The sequence below is a fragment of the Schistocerca piceifrons genome, chromosome 1 (assembly GCF_021461385.2).
Source record: "Schistocerca piceifrons isolate TAMUIC-IGC-003096 chromosome 1, iqSchPice1.1, whole genome shotgun sequence".
Taxonomy (NCBI): Eukaryota; Metazoa; Arthropoda; class Insecta; order Orthoptera; family Acrididae; genus Schistocerca; species Schistocerca piceifrons.
In genome coordinates, this window is record NC_060138.1 from 1252144860 (window position 1) to 1252160934 (window position 16075).

Below are 16075 nucleotides of genomic sequence, written 5' to 3' on the forward strand. Positions count from 1 at the left end.
GAAAACACAACCAGACCGTAACACCACCGCCTCCGAAATTTACTGTTGGCACTACACACGCTGGCAGATGACCTTCACCGGGCATCCGCCATACCTACACCCTGCCATCGGATCACCACATTGTGTACCGTACTTCTTCACTCCACACATGTTTCCACCGTTCAATCGTCCAATTTTTACGCTCCTTACACCAATCAAGGCGTCGTTTGGCATTTACCGGCGTGATGTGTGGCTTATGAGCAGCCGCTCGACCATGACATCCATAGTAGTTGCAGTGGATCCTGATGCAGTTTGGAATTCCTGTGTGATGGCCTGGATAGGTGTCTGCCTAGTACATATTGCGACCCTCTTCTACTGTCGGCGGTCTCTTTCAGTCAACAGACGAGATCGGCCTGTACGCTTTTGTGCTGTACGTGTCCCTACAAGTTTCAACTTCACCTTCACATCAGAAACAGTGGACCTAGGGATATTTAGGAGTGTGTAAATCTCGCGTGCAGACCAATGACACAAGTGACACCCAGTCACCTGACCACGTTCAAAGTCCGTGAGTTCGATGGAGCGCCCCTTTCTGCTCTCTCACAACGTATAAGGGCTACTAAGGTAGCTGATATGGAGTACCTGGCAGTAGGTGGCAGCACAATGCACCTAATATGAAAAACATATGTTTTGGGGATATCCGGATACTATTGATCACATACTGTATCCGTAGTCTCTGTCCATGTCCTCCGTGCTGAAATGGAGAGGGAAAGCGGGTAGGTGGCGCTTTGAGGGAATGGCGGGACAGGCAAGGGGCGTACGAGACAGTCCGCGGAATCGCGAAAAAACTCTTCTTTTGTGGAGCAGTCTCGGGAATTTCGACAGCAAATCACACTGTGGCGCTGGCCGAGCGGTTCTGGGCCCTTCAGTCTGGTACCGCGCTGCTGCTACGGTCGCAGGTTCGAATCCTGCCTCGGGCATGGATGTGTGTGCTGCCCTTAGGTTGGTTAGGTTTAAGTAGTTCTAAGTTCTAAGGGACTGATGACCTCAGCAGTTAAGTCCCATAGTGCTCAGAGCCATTTGAACCGTTTTTGAACACTGTGGCGAGCAACATACAATGTATACAACAGCATAATCTGCGAGTAGCCTCGGAGAACTCTAAATGTTATCCACAACTGCGAAGTTTGTTAAGCCGTTTTGAATGTTACGTAGAAGCTACGTTATCGTTCAGTGAAAAGTTATTTTTTCCTTGCCTCTTCATGTTTCCTGCTTTATACACTGAAGCGCCATATAAACTGGTACAGGCATGCTTATTGAAATACGGAGATATGTAAACAGGCAGAATACGGCGCTGCGGTCGGCAACGCCTGTATAAGGCAATACGTGTCTGGCGCTGTTGTTAGATCGGTTACTGCTGCTACAGTGGCAGGTTATCAAGATTTAAGTGAGTCTGAACGTGGTGCTATAGTCGGCGCACGAGCGGTGGGACACAGCATCTCCGAGGTAGCGATGAAGAGGTCTTTTCCCGTAAGACCATTTCACGAGTGTACCGTGAATATCAGGAACCCGGTAAAACATCAAAGCTCACACATGGCTGCGGCTGGAAAAAGATTCTACACGAACGGGACCAAGGACGACGTGACAAAAGTGCATCCCTCCCTCAAATTGCTGCTCATTTCAATGCTGGGCCATCAACAAGTGTCAGCTTGCGAAGCATTCAACGAAAATCATCGATATGGGCATACGGGGCCAAAGGACAACTGCGTACCCTCGATGACCCACAATACAAAGTTTCTCGCCTCTCCTGGGTCCGTCAACATCGACATTGGACTGTTGATGACTGGAAATAAGGTGCCTGGTCGGACGAATCTCGTTTCAAAGTGTATCTAGCGGATAGACGTGTACGGATATGGAGACAATATCATGAATCCATGGACCCTGCATGTCAGCATGGTACTGTTCAAACTGGTGGAGGGTTTGTAATGGTGTGGGGGCACCTACAGTTGGACTGACATGGGACCCCCCCCCATACGTCTAGGTACGACTCTGACAGGTGACCTGTACGTAGGCATCCTGTCTGATCACCTGCATCCATTCATGTCCATTGTGCATTCCGACTCACTTGCGCTATTCCAGCGGGACAACACGATACCCCACTCGCCCAAAATTGCTACAGAGTGGCTCCAGGAGCACTCTTCTGAGTTTAAACACTTCCACTGGCCACCAGACTCCTCAGGCATAAACATCATTGAGCATACCTGGGGTGCCTTGCAGCGTGCTGTACAGAAGAGACCTTCACTCACTCGTTCTCTTAGGGGTTTATGGACAGTCCTGCAGGATTCTCGGTGTCAGTTCCCTGCAGCACTACTTCGGACATTAGTCAACTCCCTGCAACGCCGTCTTGCAGCACTTCTGCCTCCTCGTGGGGACGACACACGATATTAGGCAGGTGTACCAGTTTATTTGGCTCTTCAGTGTATTAGACTCAGCCTATTGTACACCTATCTCTCTATTCAGATGCAGAAAAATCTGGAGGTAATATAAAGCAGGAAATATGCAGAGGCAAGGAAGAAATAAGTTTTCAGTGAACCTTAACATCGTTCCTAAATAAATTGAGTACAAAAATTAAATTTCCGGAGATTTTGCAGTACGTGTGCACGATTGCTAAAAATGATACAGAACAGAGTTATATCAGCAGTAAGACTATTAACAGTACAAAGATAATAAGTCTGTGCAGACGAAACAAGTAGCTGTCAAATCGCTAATCTTACTGAGACCTCAGTGTTGAAACAGTAGTAAAGTAAAATTTTCTTATAATTACCTGTTACATATTTTCTTTGAGATTTTTCTGATCTAATGATGGCTGTCACAAAATATTATTATCGGAAGAATCTGGGACCCAATATCCAAAATTTTTCACAGATATTATGATAAATATGAAACGCCAAGATCATTTCTGTCGTCCTTACAAATACGTTTCCCACGTCAACATTGCAAAGACTGAAAATTTTAATAGAGCAATGGGGTAGAGAATGTAATACAAAGCAGGAAGCATGCGTACGTTGTACTGTATATGGTATATGGCTAATAAGTTTATTTCCTGCTCTCACATTAGTGTCATGAACTCAACTTAATTACAAACGATTTCAGTAAGTGACAGGCCACAACTGTACAGTTGTGTTACCCAAAGGAACCCACGCACGAACGATAAATCGCTGATGATATCTTCTGCTATAGGTCGACCGATTTGACCGCGCCACACAAGCGATTTACCAAGCAATTTCAATAAGTCTTTAGAACGCCTTATGTCGTGAACGTCTGGTAAAGAAAATGAACCGTTATGTTTAGCAATAGTGGTAGATACATTCCATACATCGAGCAATACTTTAAGACGCGCGGAGTGGCCGTGCTGTTTGAGGCGTAATGTCACGGAATGCGCGGCCCCTCCCGCTGGAAGTTCGAGTCCTCCCTGGGGCATGAGTGTGTGTGTTGTTCCTAGCGTAGGTTAGGTTAAGTAGTGTGTAAGTCTAGGGACCGATGACGCAAGCAGTTTGGCCACTTAGGAATTCACACACACTTGAACATTTAAACAATACTTTAAAAATGTGGAAATGAAAATCGAAATTCGTTGAAATTGTTTTGGAATGCATTTCTTGGGAAAGTAGGCTATGTTATAGAATACATTACAGTTTTCATTGCTGCCAAGTGTGGGGTGTACGTTTCCGACAATTGTTTTACATATATACTGTAATATCATGAATTCCTTTTTCATTACTCGTGTAGTTTAACTCTAAATATTTACTCACAGTCTTTGCAGTTTCGCTGTTTCTATATAAATATTAATAGCAGTACTGTTGGTTTCCATCACTCTTGTCTGTTGGCTAATGGCCGGCTTCTGTGGCCGAGCGGTTCTAGGTGCTTCAATCCGGAACCGCGCTGCTGCTACGGTCGCAGGTTCGAATCCTACCTCGGGCTTGGATGTGTGTGACGTCCTTAGGTTAGTTAGGTTTAAGTAGTTCTAAGTCTAGGGGACTGATGACCTCAGATGTTAATTCCCATAGTGCTTAGAGCCATTTGAACCAATTTGTTGGCTGATGAAGAGAGATTATACGAAATGACGAGCACTGGTACACGTAGGAACTAAACATTTGAGACAAAAAGTGCACTTAATATCAACTCGTCCTGTTTAGAGGTTCAAGCCTTTAATAATGTGTCATGTTGTTTCATAAATAACTCAAAATCACCAGCAGGAGGCCAGAATATTGTGATTGTTAATGTGAATCTCAAATGCATTTCTTCTCCGAGTATGGCATTGTGTGACTTCTTTCTCTATCTGCTACATCTTTCACCTGCATAGCTCATATGATGATATGGTAGTGGACTTTTAAAGCCGATATACAACATAATTTAGTACCTGTTTAACATCACATCGTACGGTTCGTTTCTGTCTAGGCGAAACGGCTGCTTTTGCCAGATAACTTTAGGATATGGTTTGCGGAGAATATGGAATCCACTTGTTTTGCAACTGTGTTAACCATCGACTATTTTGCTTCTGATACGTCATTGTAGAAGATCTATGCAAGCTGCAGTATTTCCTTAGGCCTGGTGGCATCATTCTGAATTAAGGTCTGCCGGCCGGGGTGGCCGAGCGGTTCTAGGCGCTACAGTCTGGAACCGGGCGACCGCTGGATGTGTGTGATGTCCTTAGGTTAGTTAGGTTTAAGTACTTCTAAGTTCTAGGGGACTGATGACCTCAAAAGCTAAGTCCCATAGTGCTCAGAGCCATTTGAACGAATTAAGGTCGTATTTTGTATGAGTCAAATGCGTGTAAACATTTGTGTGAACGAGATAATATTTCAAGCCAACAAAAACAATAATTGCTGTTTGCTTTCATTGTCTACATAATACACCATATAGAACGTTCTGAGAGAATAGTAACATACATACCGTTCATATCACATGGTGTAGGATGGTAGCAGGTTTTTCACTCTGACAGAAGTTTCTAGTCGATGGAGTCCCCTATACGTTCAGTGTCCGTGTGTGACATAATACAATGTAGTAAATAGAGTTTCTTCCGATTTACTGCATGGAGTCATTAAGTAGTAATCTCCAGCCTTTTTAATAGTTAAGACCGGCCAGGGTGGCCGAGCGGTTCTGAGCGCTACAGTCTGGAACCGCGCGAACGCTACGGTCGCAGGTTCGAATCCTGCCTCGGGCATGGGTATGTGTGATGTCCTTAGGTTAGTTAGGTTTAAGTAGTTCTAAGTTCTAGGGGACTGACAACCTTAGAAGTTAAGTCCCATAGTGCTCAGAGCCATTTGAAAAATTTTTAATAGTTTAGGGTTCACCATGGTAACTTATTAGTTGATTAAGAACTACTCTTCACTGTTTGATCGCATTTTTAAGGATGGTAACTTATTTTATAATACTCATATAATACTCAGCTCAGTAGCCATACTGCTTTGACATTGAAACGGGCGCAAAAAGTCACGAAGATATGCGAGTGTGGCAAGAACTCTTATTTCCAATACTTTTTAATCTAAACAATGAACATTGCCACCATCATCAGATTACCCTCAATTACCTAAGTTCGGCAACATCACTGTATAGATGTGGCTGCGATAAACATTTATAATTCGTGTTAATTACTGATAATAACGTAAGGGCTATTGATTAGTAGTCTGAAGCTCTTTCTAATTTTGACTCTAATACTGGCCCCTCTATCTCTTCCCAGTCGACTCTTGTTTCTTCTTCTATCACGTCATCAGGCGGTTCCTCCCCTCACAGGAGCGTCTAGTGTACTCGTTCCACATGTCCGCTCTCTATTCTGGATTCAACAATGGAATTACTACTGCATTCTTAATGTTGGAGCAGTTACTTTCAGTTCCACGGGAAGTTATTTTGACTTTACTATACGCTGGTCAGTCCTTCCAACAATCATTTCTTCTTCCATCTTTTCACATTTTTCGTGCACTCATTTCGTCTTAGCTTCCCTGCCATTTCTATTTATTTCGCTCCTAAGTGGCTTTTACTTTCGTATTCCCTGCGCATTTTTGTACCTGAACTACTGTTGTTGGTGTTGGCTTGCTTTCGCTTCTGATGAGGACGACCTGATCACTGAACTGTTTAAACTAACTCACTCTCTACCCTGCTTCCTTATTCAAATCGATCCCAACTCCAGTTGTACCATTTTTTGCTGCTGTTGACATTTCCTTATACTCTTCTGACCAGAAATCCTTGACTTCTTTCCATTTCACTTTACTAACCGCTAACACATCTAGGATGTGCGTCCGCATTTCCTTTTTCTGATTTTCTAGCTTTCCTACCACGTTTTGGCAGAGAAGAGATCATCGTGACACTTTCTAATTACAGCGTTCATGTCCTGTGGATACACGTTATGTGTCTGTAATGCAGTGGTTTCCATCTACTTCTGTATCCTCATTTCTGATTCTTGCTCCTTTTAGGGACAGTTTCCTATCCAAAGGGCAAAAGAGTGTCCTAAATTTCTGTCCGTTCCTCCACAGTCTTTGACAAGACGACTGGCGTAACAAGTGTGACTGCTCAGGCAGAAGGCATTGCTGATGAGTTTTTACTCCAAATTTCAGCAGTGGCGAGGTTCGAACACGAAACCGAGGACGTTTTAATTACTATTTGAAGATGCTACCCTTAGACCACAGGTGCAAGGCTACTATTAGATGGTGCTGGTTACATGCCTATCGTAATGTGTTTAACTGGTACAAAAAATTGACGATGTTATTTTGGAACTGCACAATTTCAAGATATTTGTAAAACGGAATTCTACTGGAGAATCCGGTTGGGGAATCCGAACATTAAAGTGGCTGCGCGCTGCATAATTTTCTGCAGACAGTACTCACTTCCCACGACGTAAAGTGACTTCGCCGCCAGCAGCAACAAACCTAGCAAGATGAGCCCAGAGCCTTGCTCTAACTGGACTTGAGGAGACAAATACTACAAAAGCCCCTGTAATTTCGCTTATCGTACTGAATTATTACTGGAGGGTTTCCTAAGCAAAGCTGTTGCTCTCCATACATCATCGGTGGTGGGATAGTTAGGTATGTAGCCAGATCTTCCTACACCCGTCATAACACGGGACGATTAGTCATCTTTGATGTGGACCTCTAGAAGTTTTTTGACGTCATTTCCTGCTACTGTTGGTTGAGAAACAATTTCATCATATGAAACACAAAAGTTCTGTGATATTCTGCAAAGTGCCACGTAAAGTATAACCAGTAGGAAGCTGGAATGCTCCCTACGCCTCAGGCAGAAAGCAAAACATCGTACTGTGTATGCCGTGTACAGTAGCATATTCGATGGATGGTGTGTTATACATTACACCCTATAAATACATGTTCTTTCTAAGCACCAGCACATTGAATATCTTGAGAACGAATTTTTGCAGCTACGATTTATTGCAATAAAAAGCCAGGAAACGCCACATTGGTGGCTAAGGAATTTTCGCATTTAGCTGTTTCTCCATTACAATTCGCGTGTCACGAGAGCCGTTTTAAGATAAGGACCGATTTGAAGTTTCACGATAACGTGCCTCTCTCGTTAGGATTTGTTTTGATTAAATGTCAATAACAATTTGACCATTAACGATTTAGAAGATTGTAACCGGTAGAGAATTCGCACCCTGTTTTAAGCCCTGTTTTTTTTCGATTTCACGCTTTTCAAAAAGTTTTGAGAGTTTCGTATGAAAGAGGCAGAAATAATGTCTGTAATCCAGAATGAGATTTACACGTTGCAGCGGAGTGTGCGCTGATATGAAGGAGAGCTTCTGTAAAGTTTGGAAGGTGGGAGATGAGATACTGGCAGAAGTAAAGCTGTGAGGACCGGGCGTAAGTCGTGTATCGGTAGCTCAGATGGTAGAGCACTTGCCCGCGAAAGGCAAAGGTCCCGAGTTCGAGTCTCGGTCGGACACACAGTTTTAATCTGCCAGGAAGTTTCAATGTCTGTAATATTTATATTTGATGTTATGTAATTATAAGTTTGCTTCTGTCAGGAGTGTGTTGGTTCGATATGGTGAACTGTTATAAGCTAATCTTCTTAATGACTGGATATGTATCTTCCATTTTTGTCTTAGTATATGCTCATGGATATTGAAGCTTTTATTTATGTATACTACAGGTTGAACAACATAACGAGCATATAGTTAAGAAAGGAAATGTGCATTTCAATAGAGCTGACATAGGTAATCTGTGGGCGTCCTTTTTTGTGAACAAACTGTATGGTTTTCGAGCCAAATAAAGCCGACAACTGCCCCCAAAGAGTGCTCGGGGTGCAAAATCATGTTAACCAGCTAGTGCCGTGTGACGATGGCGCTGTGTCTAGAGACGTTGGATACTCCATCTGCGTGCAGACAAACATTAGCTGCCTCATGCCGTGTGCTGATTGCATTGCAGGAGAGCCTATGCGGTGATTTGTAGGGGACGGGGGTCTGGGCCTGTGGTATGGAAGACTTTAAACGTTTTGGAAGACGAAGAGCAACTAGTAAGTAGGCACAAAAGACGTTCCACTTACGACCCTTTCGAGAACCTGCATAATACCGACTTTTAAAACATTTCGCTTAGAGAAAAACATTTTACTACACTATTTTTCCCCTATCTGAAGCCCTGAGCGGGGGGGTGGGGGTGGGGGGGGGGGAGGGGCAGGGGCCTCCCCTTGCCCCGGATATGTGTGCCCTTTCTACCTAAGACTATACATTCTACCAGGTTGTGGTCATGTTATGTTCCATATCGCTCAAGACTGTCGTGAAAGAAAAGTTGCAACTATGTTTTGATGTTGTTTTCTTTTTTCCTACATTCACTACCTGTTTTTCGTCTCATTAGCAATTTTGTCCTTAGTGTTGTAAGTCCAAAAAGAATACACAAACAGCCCCACGATGAGCACCAAAATATAATGAACTTAAATTAATTGAGAAGTCACAAACAAGGTTGCCCCAATTGAACGCCAATTCTAACTAATTGCAAATCAGGTTGAAGCGAAAAGTAACTGATTACTGGACCAACAAAACAAATGTATTCTCAGGACATATTTTCCTGGATGTGGACGTTACTCTGTAATAGGGCATTTGGGAGCAGCAGGGGTGTACTACAGATTCAGTTTTACATGAAGGCATTTGCAGCAGATGTAAAATTGGTGCCATATGTGAATCATCCCTCGTCACCTTGGGCTGCTTTATTCGTTCCTTCTTCTGTGCTTGCTGGCTCCCTCAGATATAGCGGGGTCCCGGCAGCTGATGTGGTATTATTGTACTTGCGCTAACCGTCTCTCTTCTGCGGTGGTTAACTCGTTGAAGCAGTATTAGCGTAGTATTTGGAGGCTGAGGTCAGACGAGGAAGAGCAGTCGAATGCTTAAAGATTCGAGCATCGGAATGTCCATCCGACATGCAACGGTAATAATTATGTCCCAAAATAACCCATTTTCTGAAGACTGAGTAGACAATAGGTTGGCATGTGTGTCCCTCTCTCTCCTCCAATTATTATCTGCCTGCATTGCTGACTTCTCACTAACTGAGTGATCTATGTGATTGTTCTCGCTGACTGGATGGCTGCTGCTCCTGCTTGGCAGTATTTGTAAATCGTCCTGCAGTATGTCCTTTAGGACACTAAATTTTCCGACGTACCGTCTATGCCAGTGATGGGCCCAGTTTTTAATAGCACCCAATGAACGATCGCCACTGCCCAGCCACGCAACGCGGTCATTGTACATTTCCAGTCTCGTGGCAGCTGGTGTGTAGCATACGAACTCCTGCGGCACTCTCATGTGTTCCGTGTTGCAGCACTTCACATCGCGAGCTGCTGCTCCGTAGCGTATTTTACACCGACTTCAAGTGTACCACACAGTCTGCAGCAGAGAAAAGAAGGGAATCAGCTGAAAATTCTTCTATAGGATCACTAAGAGGCAAATATGCTCCTCTTTAAAAGACTCTGACGGAAAATTGGGGAACCAGCTGCCTCAGTCCTCATGACGCCTTCTTGAAATTTAAGATGCGAAAGTATTCTGCTTTTTTGTACTGAAAGACAGTAGCAGTGAGACAGTGACGATAGAACAGAGATGAAACAGTACCAGTGCGAGAGAAAGAGAAAAGTAGACACTGATGGTGGGAGGGAGAAAATAGCAGTGAAAGGGAAAGAGAGATGGATGAAGACAATAGCAGTGGGAATGAAAGGGAGGAGATAGTGAAGCTCAGTGAGAGACAGTAGCAGTAAAGAGAAACAGAGATAGGTGAAGATGAGAGTCTATACCGTCCTCTTCTACATCTACATCTACATACATACTCCGCAATCCACCATATGGTGCGTGGCGGAGGGTACCTCGTACCACGACTAGCATCTTCTCTTCCTGTTCCACTCCCAGACAAAACGAGGGAAAAATGACTGCCTGTATGCCTCTGTACGAGCCCTAATCTCTCTTATCTTATCTTTGTGGTCTTTCCGTGAAATGTAAGTTGGCGGCACTAAAATTGTACTGCAGTCAGCCTCAAATGCTGGTTCTCTAAGTTTCCTCAGTAGCGATTCACGAAAAGAACGCCTCATTTCCTCTAGAGACTCCCAACCGAGTTCCTGAAGCATTTCCGTAACACTCGCGTGATGATCAAACCTATCAGTAACAAATCTAGCAGCCCGCCTCTGAATTGCTTCTATGTCCTCCCTCAATCCGACGTGATACGGATCCCAAACGCTCGAGCAGTACTCAAGAATAGGTCGCATTAGTGTTTTATAAGCGGTCTCCTTTACAGATGAACCACATCTTCCCAAAATTCTACCAATGAGCCGAAGACGACTATCCGCCTTCCCCACAACTGCCATTACATGCTTCCTCCCACTCCCCTCCAGACCGGCGAACTTCAACGTGAAAGAATTTCCTCACTTCCCCCCCCCCCCCCCCCAACCCTATACCCTCATTTTATAGTTTCTTGGTGTGAGGGTCACATCTCCAGCAAACCATCCACAAGGACATTTGTGGAGAGGAGACAATGGTGACTGAATAGAAAGACAGCAGACTTTATGTGAGAAAGAAAGAGGCAGTGGCGATGGGAGAGAAAACGAATGGTACAAAGGCAATGAAAATATTGTGGTCACGAAGAGCGAGAGAAAGGGATGAAGTCACTTTATTTGTTTAATCGTATGGCTAGGAATCGCACGAGGATGGTCTTGTTCTAGAGCTCAGTACTATATCGATGAGAGGTGGCGCAGTGGTTAGCACACTGGACTCGCATTCGGGAGGACGACGGTTCAATCCCCCCCACTGTCAGGCAGACCGTTCTCCGGGTGCCAGTCTTTCAATTTGACGCCACTTCGGCGACCTGCAGGACAGCACAACACTCAGTCCCTGGGCGGAGAAAATTTCCCGACCCAGCCGGGAATCGAACCCGGGCCCAGAGGATTGACAATCCGTCACGCTGACAACTCAACTACCGAGGGCTGACGTGAAGACAGTCATAGGGAGGGAGACAGGAGATAGGTAAATGTGTCACTGGAAGAAAAAGGAGGATACTTGCAGGGTGAACATTAATAAAACTGAAAAACGGCAGGTTCGGATTCCTGACCGGAAATGGAGGAAAAAGTTCCTATGAACATATATCCAGAAATGCATCGTGGCCAAGGTAGACGACGCTGACGAATGACAGTTCCCCTGACAACGTGTTGTGTGCTCCTTGTGTGTTGCAGGCTGCGTGATTGACACAGCGTACTGCAAGCAGCAGAATGATCCGGTATTCATGTCGAGAAAAAGCTGAAATGGTTTTTGTGTACAACCAAGCAGATGGAAATGGTCGAGAGGAAGCACGGCTATCCCAAAACAAGCACCCTCACACACACAAGCCGCATCACACAACATTTAAAGCCCTTTTTGGGCGTTTGTGTGATCATGATTCCTTTCAGACCGGCGAACTTGCAACGTGGCGGCGGATCCCCCGCTCGTTCGTCTGTCTGAAAGGAGTGTGAGTACACTAGATCCTGAGGGCAGGGTTCTATGGGCTATTGAGTCGAACCCTAGTACAAGCTCCAGGCAAGAGGCCCGCCAACTTGGTGGAAGCCAAAGTACGACTTTGTGTATCCAGCGTGACAACTGCTATTATCCCTATCATCTGCAAAGAGTGCAAGGATTATCATCTGCAGATTTTCCGCTATGGGAAGGATTTTGTCAGTTTTGCACCAGACGACCGGAATTATGGGACTTCTGTCACTAATTCTCTTTCCTGACGAACCAACCTTTATCATCACTGACATCATCAGTGTGCACAGCCCTCATTTGTGGCCTAGAGACAATCCTCGGGAAACAGTTGAGTCGTCTCATCAGCATCGGTTCCGCATCGCTGTATGGGCAGGGATTTTGGCGGCTACATACTTGGTCCAATTATTACTCCACGACGCCTCAACGGAAGCACGTACCTGACTTCCTGCAGAATACTCTGCCTAAGCTGCTTGAGGACGAGACTTCGGTAATACGGCATGTTATGTGGTGTCTGAATCACGGAGCACAACCCACTTCCGCATTACAGTTCGCCGACGCCTCAACAATATCTTCCCCAGACGTTGGATAGGAGGCGGAGAAATGTTCAAATGTGTGTGAAATCTTACGGGACTTAACTGATAAGGTCATCAGTCCCTAAGTTTACACACTACTTAACCTATATTATCCTAAGGACAAACACACACACCCATGCCGAGGGAGGGCTCGAACCTCCGCCGGGACCAGCCGCACAGTCCACGACTGCAGCGTCATAGACCGCTCGGCTAATCCCGCGCGGCTAGGAGGTGGAGACCCTGTAACATGGCCTACTAGATCATCAGACTTCAACCCCCTGGATTTTTACCTCTGGGGCATCTGAAAAGTGTTTGTGTGCTGAACCAGTTCCTGATGTGCAGATCCTTCAACAACGTACTCACGACATTTTTCACGCTAATTCGGAGGGAGGACGGAAAGTGCGAAAGAGTGCAGCAATCCACGATGCGACATGTGAACGCGTTCTGTGTTAAAAGAGGGCGAATGTGATCGCACGCCGAAACGTCAGCCATGCAGAATGAAGATGAGGCAGCTGATACCCCACTTTTCAATCATATTCAATTAAAGAGCAACATATTCTCCTTTTTTGTGCTCCGGCAGGAGCATTTTTCAGCTGGTACAGAAAATACCTACAACAGCAGAACCGTGTGTCTGTATTGACACTATAGACTACAGTCATCAAATTATTTTGCCTTTCAGACACAGAAATACTACTTTGAAACAGAAAGGTGCTGAAGAGGCCGAACTACTCACTGTAAACAGAATGATATTGAAGAAATCTAAGAGACAACCGAAAAGAAATTTTAAAAGATGTCTCTCCGAATTACCCTGAAGAAGTAACATACCTGGTAAGAGGAAACAAGAAAATCGAAAAGAGCATCAACATTCATTCGAATACGAAGGACACGTAGGCTAAATATAAATGGAGGTATTAAAAAAGACAGGTTGTGGAATTCTACAAAAATTGCAGTAAGATCAAACTGAGAGAATGAAATGACGACCTGAAGGAGGCAGAAAATTCGTTACTGATCAACTGGAAAAACCCAGGAAGACGGGAATAATTTGGTATGAGAATACGAAAAGAGCCCATTCTGACAGAATGAAAGTAATATGGACAAAGAAATTCTAAGCAAAAACTCTGAAATCCCCTTGTTTGTGCACTGAGTTGTTCTATAAAATATTAATAAAAAGCTTGAATATGCCTTTTTAACGGTTGTCGTTTGCTGTAAGACGCGATGTTATTTCGTCTCTCCGTAACAGGAAGTGAGCTTAATTGGCACTCTAACCAGCCCGCTTGAATCTTCAAAGGCAGGTGCACGGAAAGAACAGCTGGAAGGTCAACCTTCATTACTTCCCTCGTGAAAATTTTCTGACTGCAAATTAATAGTCCACAGAGTATCGGTTGAGGTGTATTGCGGCAGCAACCATCACAAATCACAGGTGGCACAAACATCCGAAACACTGTATAACGTTTAATATCAAACGCCACAGTCACTGCCGGAAATATTTTTCTACGCTCCCCTCCGACTGGAATGGTTTTCGAAGCAGATTACAAAATTTAATATTTGCGCTCACATTAACAACGTTCACAAAGGGATATTACATACAGGGCGTTTCAAAAAGAAAGAGCAGATTTCAAACATTTATTTCTCAAAAACTACAAATGATAGAAACACAATTCCAACGGTCCTTCACTCAATATGAGTACCAAATGTTACACAACAAATATCAAAACTGTACCTCAATATGAGCACCATTTGTTACACGACAAATATCAAACCGGTATCTCATTTCTTGCCACACACGACGCAACTGGTCTTTAGTTACCGAATTCACGGCCGCAACAATTCGATGTCGTACCTCTTGAAGAGTAGCGGGCATAGGTGGGACATAAACACAGTCCTTTATGTACCCCCACAAATAAAAATCGCAGGGAGTAAGGTCTGGTGACCTGGGAGGCCACAGACGATGACATTGATCTTGTGCTCCTGCTCTTTCAATCCACCGTCCTGGAATGGTGTTATTTAGGTACCGTCGTACAGGTTCAGAGAAGTGTGGTGGGGCGCCATCTTGCATGAAGATGAAGTGATTTGAATCTTCCTGAAGTTGAGGAAATAGCCAGTTTTCTAACATGTCCAGGTAAATGGTTCCTGTGATAGTTTTCTCAATGAAAAAGAAAGGTCCATAAACTTTGTTTACCGAAATTGCACAAAAGACGTTAACCTTTGGTGAGTCTCTTTCATGTTGAATAACGTCCCTCGGAGTTTCACTCGCCCAAATTCGTACGTTATGCCGATTAACTTTACCAGAAATGTGAAACGTTGATTCATCTGAAAAAATTAATCGTTCGGCAAAAATGTCCTCTTCCATGTCCTGTAGAATTGCAGTTGAAAATTCGAACCTTTTGTTGTGGTCGTCAGGACGCAATGCTTGCAATAACTGCAGTTTGTACGGCTTCATGTGCAGACGGTTACTCAGAACGCGCCATACCGTTGTTTTAGACATGTTTAGTTCGTGACTTGCCCGTGCCGTGGATTTTCTAGGGCTCCTTTCGTAAGCTGCACGGACACGCTCGACATTTTCATCCGATGTGCGTGGACGACCCGTGCTTTTTCGCTTGCAGATGCAACCATCTTCTACGAATCTGTGATGCCACTCATAAATTTGCTTATGACGAGGCGGCTGTTTGTTGAATTGACGGCGGAATGCACGTTGCACACCAACAATGGACTCTAACTTTGCAAATTGCAGCACACAAAATGATCGTTCCTGTGGTGTCGTCGCCATTTTCCTACAAACAAACGCCAGCGCCACTGCGGATTTGCATGGAACTTCTGCGCGGACCATTGAAAAACTTTGAACCTTTCTCTGACAAGAAACGTTTGAATTGTGTTTCTATCATTTGTAGTTTTTGAGAAATAAATGTTTGAAATCTGCTCTTTCTTTTTGAAACGCCCTGTATTACCTGTCGCTTTAGCGCGCTGTTTTGTGTGTGTTCGTGTGTGTGTGCGCGTGGGTGTGTGTGTTTTATTACAACAGGACGCGCCGTAAAAATATTTGCGAACGACGTGAGATATACAGCATAGCCAATCCTGCAAAAGCGTTCCGCGGTCTCCAAACTATTTACTAAATATACGGACAAGTGCTGCAAAACCGACAGCTAAATCATTCGTGGCACGCTCGCTAAAAAAGCACAGCGGACAGCCGGGTGCGGCAAAACCATTGATTTGTGTTCGGCGTTAACCGCAGCAGCCCATGCCTGTTTATCTTAGGGATTTTCCGGCGCATTATCGCTTCGAACGCAGGGGGAGCAAAAAGACGCCAAGCGTCCGACATTCCCGTGTTGTCGCCGTTCACCGCAGTTTCATCTTATCTTTCGAACCGTAGCCATATCGAAGTTTCGCAACGTTAATTTACGTTCCTCTTGCAGTTTTCCGTGTTCGCGCATTAATTTTTCGTACGTCTCGCTACGATCGTGTTGCGTCTTCCTGTGAAATACTAATATTCAAATAATTTGAATAGTTATTGGGATATTTTTCTTATAAACGAGCAGAGCACCCAGTGTTG

At 44.5% G+C, this 16075-nt stretch overlaps 1 protein-coding gene across 1 annotated transcript in view; it reads right to left on the minus strand.

Annotated features, from left to right (window-relative positions):
- Positions 1–16075, minus strand: part of LOC124780250 (lachesin-like) — a 303063-nt gene that overhangs the window by 169722 nt on the left and 117266 nt on the right. The gene's annotated exons all lie outside the window — the stretch shown is intronic.